The 6,585-nt window shown below is 32.0% G+C and overlaps 1 long non-coding RNA gene across 1 annotated transcript; it reads right to left on the bottom strand.

The window, feature by feature from the left end:
- Positions 1-1,373: 1,373 nt before the first annotated feature.
- On the bottom strand, positions 1,374-6,585 carry LOC134232326 (uncharacterized). The gene is made up of 3 exons (XR_009984745.1): positions 5,365-6,585; positions 3,899-5,184; positions 1,374-3,700 (listed from the first exon to the last, which is right to left on the bottom strand). It is a non-coding gene; the product is annotated as an uncharacterized LOC134232326 (long non-coding RNA).

Here is a 6,585-nt window from a genome sequence, read left to right as displayed (position 1 = left end):
CCGAATAACTGCAATAAAACCAAGCACGATAGTGCTGGAAAGTGTCGTGTTCGAGCATTTTCTGCATACTATCTAGGTACATGTATATTTATTTGATCCACCAGCTATTAAGAAAGTATTTCTTATCAGTATAAATGTTTTTTATTCAATAATTCTTTCAATTCCAGTTATAATTCTGCAAATTTTCTTTCTTTCTTTCTTGTCAAATGAACATTATAATTTACGAAAGAACGCAACATCGATTATGATTCGTATATTCATTTTTTCTTTATTTCACATGTTGATGTAGCTATGTAAAGAAAAAAAAATTATACTAAGAAAGTTTTTTATCGTTAAGTAATAGAATAAAATCCCATGTTTATATTTTTTCTTGTTCTTAGGCTTAAAGCTTTCAAAAGCTAAATAAACGATTGAAGGTTTTAACGAAAATCCATTTATTTCATATTTTAAAACATTGGTCTATTGTTATTAATTTGAAAAGCTATCAAAGATTTAAATATCTATGTTCTATAGAAGGAAAAATCGTTAACAATGCAATATCATTTTCATCACACTGTTTTTCCTTGACGTCCATTATCTTCATGGGAGAACATAAAGGATCTTGAAATAAAAACCTACATGCTTGGAATAGTAAATAGTAAATTGAAGGTGGTCATGCATTAGAGATGAGAAAAAGGTATTCCGGTATACCCTTTCCTAATTAAGTTAAATTTCATTAGTATAAAGCCAGTGTATTACATTCTTAAGAATGCTAACAAGCTAAAGGGCAACCCTGTCTCCTCTCGAATTATGCAAATTCTTTGTGATATATGATATAGACTGTGTGATCTTGAATTAGCATACCTCGACATCCGTTCACTTGATCACAGTATTCCTTTTCACAATAGCACATTGACTCACAATACATACCATAGTCTGGATAGCGACAGGGGAATTCACATCTTTTATATCGATATCCTACATTACAACCAACATCTAATATGAGAGAAAATTGATGTGAATTCTTTAAAATTTATATTACATATCACATTTTCATAAATTGTTTAATTTCAGGTTTTTCTTATAGTTGAATTGTCAATTTCCTGAGTATTTGTATATCTACAGTTCATTCTTTTATCAAATGAATTTTTGCCGTATTTCTGCAAAAGGATATACATTGTAGACATTGATTGTTTTTGTTTCAAAGAATGAATTCTTTGTTATATGAATATGTATACTCCTTGATATCAAAAAGTTGCTCTCTGTAGGTGTGTGTGTGTGTGTGTGTGTGTGAGGGAGGGTGTGTGTGTGTGAGAGAGAGAGAGAGAGAGAGAGAGAGAGAGAGAGAGAGAGAGAGAGAGAGAGAGAGAGAGAGAGAGAGAGAGAGAGAGAGAGCTACTTACTGATTGCTGGGTTGTTCAAACAAACTTCGTCCAAATACATTTATTGCAATAATACATAACAGCTTCCAAATATTAATTTAAATAAAATTAAATAAATAATTGACATTCCTCCTACAAAAGTATTCTCAATTTCAAAATAAAAATACTAATTATACAATTAATGTAAAAATTTTAATGACAGCCAAATCAGAAGACTTTTGTACTGGTAATAATACTTTAAACTCCCACTTTCTTCATTTATGATCCCCTGAAATTCCTCTAAATACACGATACCAATGTGGTCGAAGTATTGGATAGCCTCAGCGGATATGCAAAGTGCGTTGAATAATACGACCGATGCGAAAAAGAAAACAGCGTTAATTATAAAGCGCAACATTTAATTAAGCTAATAAGCGCAACATTTAATTAACCTAATAAGTGCAAAATTTAATTAAGCTGATAACTGAGTTTTTTCTTCCCAACAATGGACAAAAATTGTTTTTTTTAATTTCTAGTAAAGCGTTTCAATCTATTCTTTTGAATGATAAAATTTATTATTATGTAAAGGAGGGATGAGAAAATTTGTCATGTCTATACTTATGTTCATGCAGGAAGAAATAAGATAAAAGGATAATCAAAATGTCTTAGAAAACTTAAATAAAAGGGACATTTGTACATGTAAAAAAAAACTTTTCTCGAGAACAACTCATCAGAAAGACAGAATGTATTTGAAAGCTCCTGGACACTGTTTTAATAAAAATTCTAAGAAATCACATTTTTCCATTGATATAGTGTGATTATTTATAAATGTATAAAGCGTATGATAATATTAAAATTATTTAACTTTTGAAATACTCGTAGAAGAAGGCATTACATGATCAATATTATTTTTTTCTTATTCTTTATGGAACAAATGAATGATAATGGCCTTGACCTGACCTTGCTCGTAAATAACACTATTAAATTTAATTCAGTTGCCACCATCACATTTCATTTCATTAATTTTTTTAATTAAAAAAAGAAAGGATTGTTATGAGAAGAATCCCTCTTTTAACCAATCCTGTGCACATGAAATATGCTGACTGCATGTATCGACGTTTCTTCATTTAACAACTAATTATCATGCAACTCGACTTTAAGCAGATTTGAAGGAAATATATTTTTATTTTTTAACCAGAAACAAACATACTCTGTCATTTCAAGAACGTTTAAATGAATCAACATGAAGCTGAAATAAAAGTCGCTATCGAGTAAACTCCTGATGTAAAGAACTACTAATATTTGACACCGGCATTCATATACGGTTCTTTCCGGGAAATTTGGTTTATAGATAGCACGTAACTTGAAAATTTGATCACATTTTCCTGTTCTAAGTATTTTTTTAATTCCTATTGGCAAACAGATGTGTATTTATGATTTAAATTTATATCAACAATTACCTCTCTTTTATGAATCAACGACAGAAAAAAATATTTGAAACCTTTCAAAGATAGTCCTTTTTTACTTGCTTTAAATGTCTTTCAACAAAAATATCTCACACATTACAGATTCTACTTATTAGAGATCAAACATGTATCAATCATAATCGTCAGAATTCTTCTTTTTGTTACACTTCAATATATTTCTTTTAAACTGTTTTATTTGCTTATTTTATATGTCCTCGTTTACACTTAGAAGTTTTGAATGCCATCACATTTTAAATCGTTGTAAATAATCATAAATACAGAGAAAATACATGTAAATAAATGGCCTATCCTTGGTGCGCATTATTCAATCTGATACAATTGTTCGAAGAACAATTTATGTACAGAGAGCACATTAAAGTACAGATGAATATAAAATAAATGAAATATAAAAATTGTGTGATGTACAGCGGTTGAGGATTGTAGAATTTTGAAATACATGTATATAAAGTAAATTGATGAAAAACTGCAATAAAACCAAGTACGATAGTACTAGAAAGCATGGTGTTCGAACTTTTTCTGCCTTTTGTCGAAGTACATTTATTTGCCCCACCCGTTACTAAGAAAGTCTTTCTTATCAGTATAAATTCTTTTAATTTTGACAATTAGTTAAAGAGATTTAGTTTTAATATTTGCAAATATTAAAATTCTGCATTTCCTTTTTTCCTGCAAAAAACCTGACATTTTTCGATAAAAAAGGATGATGGAATTTTAAAATCTTCTTCATAATCTTACAATTTCTTTCTTCACCTTCACAACCAATGATATAATCACATTCTTCTTCCAAGCAGTCGCACGTTGACTGACAATATACACCATAATTTGGATATGTGCAGTTATATTCACAACTTTGTCCCCTGGAACCCGGTGAACACTCTGTGAAAAAAAGAGAGAAGGAAATAGTTCTCTGATCATGAATTTGAGCGACCTTTAAAGAAGATTTGAATACCATCAGAATAAAGCTAATGTATTAAATGATCTTTAAGAATGCGGACTAGAGAACCCCATTATCTTTTCGAATTATTTAAATTCTTTGTTATATAATATAAACTGTATGTATTTGAATTAGCATACCTCGACATCCGTTCACGTGATCACAGTATTCTTTTTTACAATAGCACTTTTTCTGACAATAGTTACCGTAGGATGGATAGCGGCAGGGTAACTCGCAATTCCCATCTATATGTCCTAAATAACAGTTCATGTCTAAAATAAAAGTTTGTTAAATATTTAAAATATGTTACATACTATGGTTTCATGAAGTGACATGCATGGGTTAATTGTCTTGTTTTACTAGTTCTATTTCCCGCTTCATCTCTTCTCAGAGAGAGAGAGAGAGAGAGAGAGAGAGAGAGAGAGAGAGAGAGAGAGAGAGAGAGAGAGAGAGAGAGAGAGTACAATTAAAAGAGCAATACTTACTTTTAGATAAGTTTTTCAAATCAATTTCTCCAGCCAAGTAAATAAATAGCACAAATACATAACAGCTTTTAGGTAATACTTTACACATATTGCCACATCTGTTCTCTCAGTATCAAAAGCTAATAATGGAATCATAAAACTGCAAATGATTACGAGATCCTTAAACAAAACTATAATATCCTGTTCATCTAGAAGTCTGCAAACTATATAATTAATATGCTGTAACAAGCTTGATTTTATTCATTTTTGCAAAATAATCACCACTTAGTACCAATACGTGGAGGCGAGCCCCCCCCCCCCCCCTTTAAACCAACTTATATAGTATACAATAATTCATTCAAGATGCGTAATTAGCGTACATTTAATCATTAATCATATTTGACAATTTAAGAAAATCATTCTTATGTTATACATACGAAAAATAATGTGTTAATCTACCTTTACCATGGCCCTGACCATTACTTAGTATAAACACCAAATTTAGATGGTTATTAAAAATTTCAGAGATGTGATTATTAGTAAATCACTGAGTAAAAACTCAGTCGTTGCATATCAGTGTAATGGTTTGGGCCGTAGATATATTAATTGGCCTGGATAGCTAAGTTGCTAGAGCACCTAACTGGAGATGCAGGGGTCCCGGGCTCTATTTCCGGTCCAGCCATACATTTTCTCCGCTCTATTGAAGATTTCCTGCCGTCAACCACCTCTATATTGCAGGTGAAAGTCCTGCTAGGAGGTTATAAAAACCTTGTAGCTTGTTATAATGATAGTCTCCGAGGGCGAAGACAACTTAAGGAGGGAGGAATATAATGGTTCGGGTAGTGGATATCGTCCTGGATAGCTAAGTTTATAGAGCATCTGAGTGGAGACGGAGGGGTCCCGAGTTCTATTCCCGGTCCAGCCATACATTTTCTCCTTTCCTGTTACACCAGTAACCTGTACTGAAAAGAGACAATACCGGTATTTTTTGTGTCCTTTTTAAAGCATCATCAATTGTTTTTTCTTGCTTGGTATTTTATTGTGTGTGTGTGTGGGTGTAGCTTTACCGCTTTGAAAAATATTGCTACGGGGCCCTTTTTATGTTTGCAACTCTTATTATGATCGAGGAAATTAAAACTTACGAGATCGTTTCTCACTGTCCACAGAAAAGACCAATCTCATAGACGGCAAGGTGACACCTCGTCATCAAAGAAATTGGCCAACAGATATATTTCTGTTGACAGTCAGCACCAAACCTAAAAAAGTAAAAGGGTCATGGTCTTACAATTTGCAAGATGTTTCAGGTTTTAAGAGTCAGAAAAAAATCTGTATAGAGAATCTATTACATAGTTACTAGCTGATGTACTAGACCTTGGATAAAACTAATAAAGATATCAACATAATAATATTTCTCTGCATATCAATAAGACATCTTAACTAATTAACTAATTGAAAAATTTATGCATCAAAAGTAGAAATTCTCGAAAAAAGTTTAATATCAATAGAACACTTTCATAGGAAAGATTTGACGTAAACATTCGTAGCCTTTGTGGCACAGCCTCTGCTCTAGTATATAGAAGTAAGGAGTAGATCCTTACGTCGCGGGTTCGAATTCTACTGTGGGACGTGGAGATCGATCTTTCGAATGAGACCGTATGAACCGAGGTCCCGTGGCGCAGTAAGTGCTGGCACGAAAATGACACCTCTCTGATTAATGAAAGCCAAGTATAGAACAAAGTTTGAAGCTCTCCAGTTTGCAGCAAGTGGCTGTGTCTCCAAAAATATTTTTGAGAGGGAGGTAAAAGAACATACAAACAAACAAACATAAACATTTTATCAGAAAGCAGATATATGAACTTGCTTTTGGAATCAAACACAACAAGAACATGATGCATTACAGCAAATGACAAAAATGCTTTCAAACAAATGTAATTTTTAGGTCCTTTTAAAACTTTAACTACATGTAGTCTTTTACGTAGAGACAAAGCAGTTTTTCCTCATGTTCCTTGTAAAGGAAGTATAACTTATTTTTTTTATTTAAAGGAAGCTATTAATTCTATTCAATAAAATGAAAGTGTTTGCTATTCCCAGTGTTAAGGATTTCCTTATTTGCTCAAAAGAGTTTTCATGATAAACGTTTAAAAACATCTTAATAGAAAACACGACTAAACGCTGTGGTCCTTTTTTGTTATTGAAACCATAATTCTGCACGAAAAATAATTTCAAAGCAAAGATTTTAACAATAGGGACCAGTAGCTTCTCTACACGAACTTTAATAATGATATTTTGCAACAAATGAAAAAGGTGATGATAACAATCTAATTAAAATTAGATGTTAGATCCGCTCGCATACTCGCTACACT

The sequence above is a fragment of the Saccostrea cucullata genome, unplaced genomic scaffold, assembly GCF_032062105.1.
Source record: "Saccostrea cucullata isolate Sc308-1 unplaced genomic scaffold, CSIRO_AGI_Scuc_v1 ctg4113, whole genome shotgun sequence".
NCBI lineage: Eukaryota > Metazoa > Mollusca > Bivalvia > Ostreida > Ostreidae > Saccostrea > Saccostrea cuccullata.
Note: the sequence above shows the minus strand (reverse complement) of the source record. Positions and strands in the feature narration are given on the sequence as shown.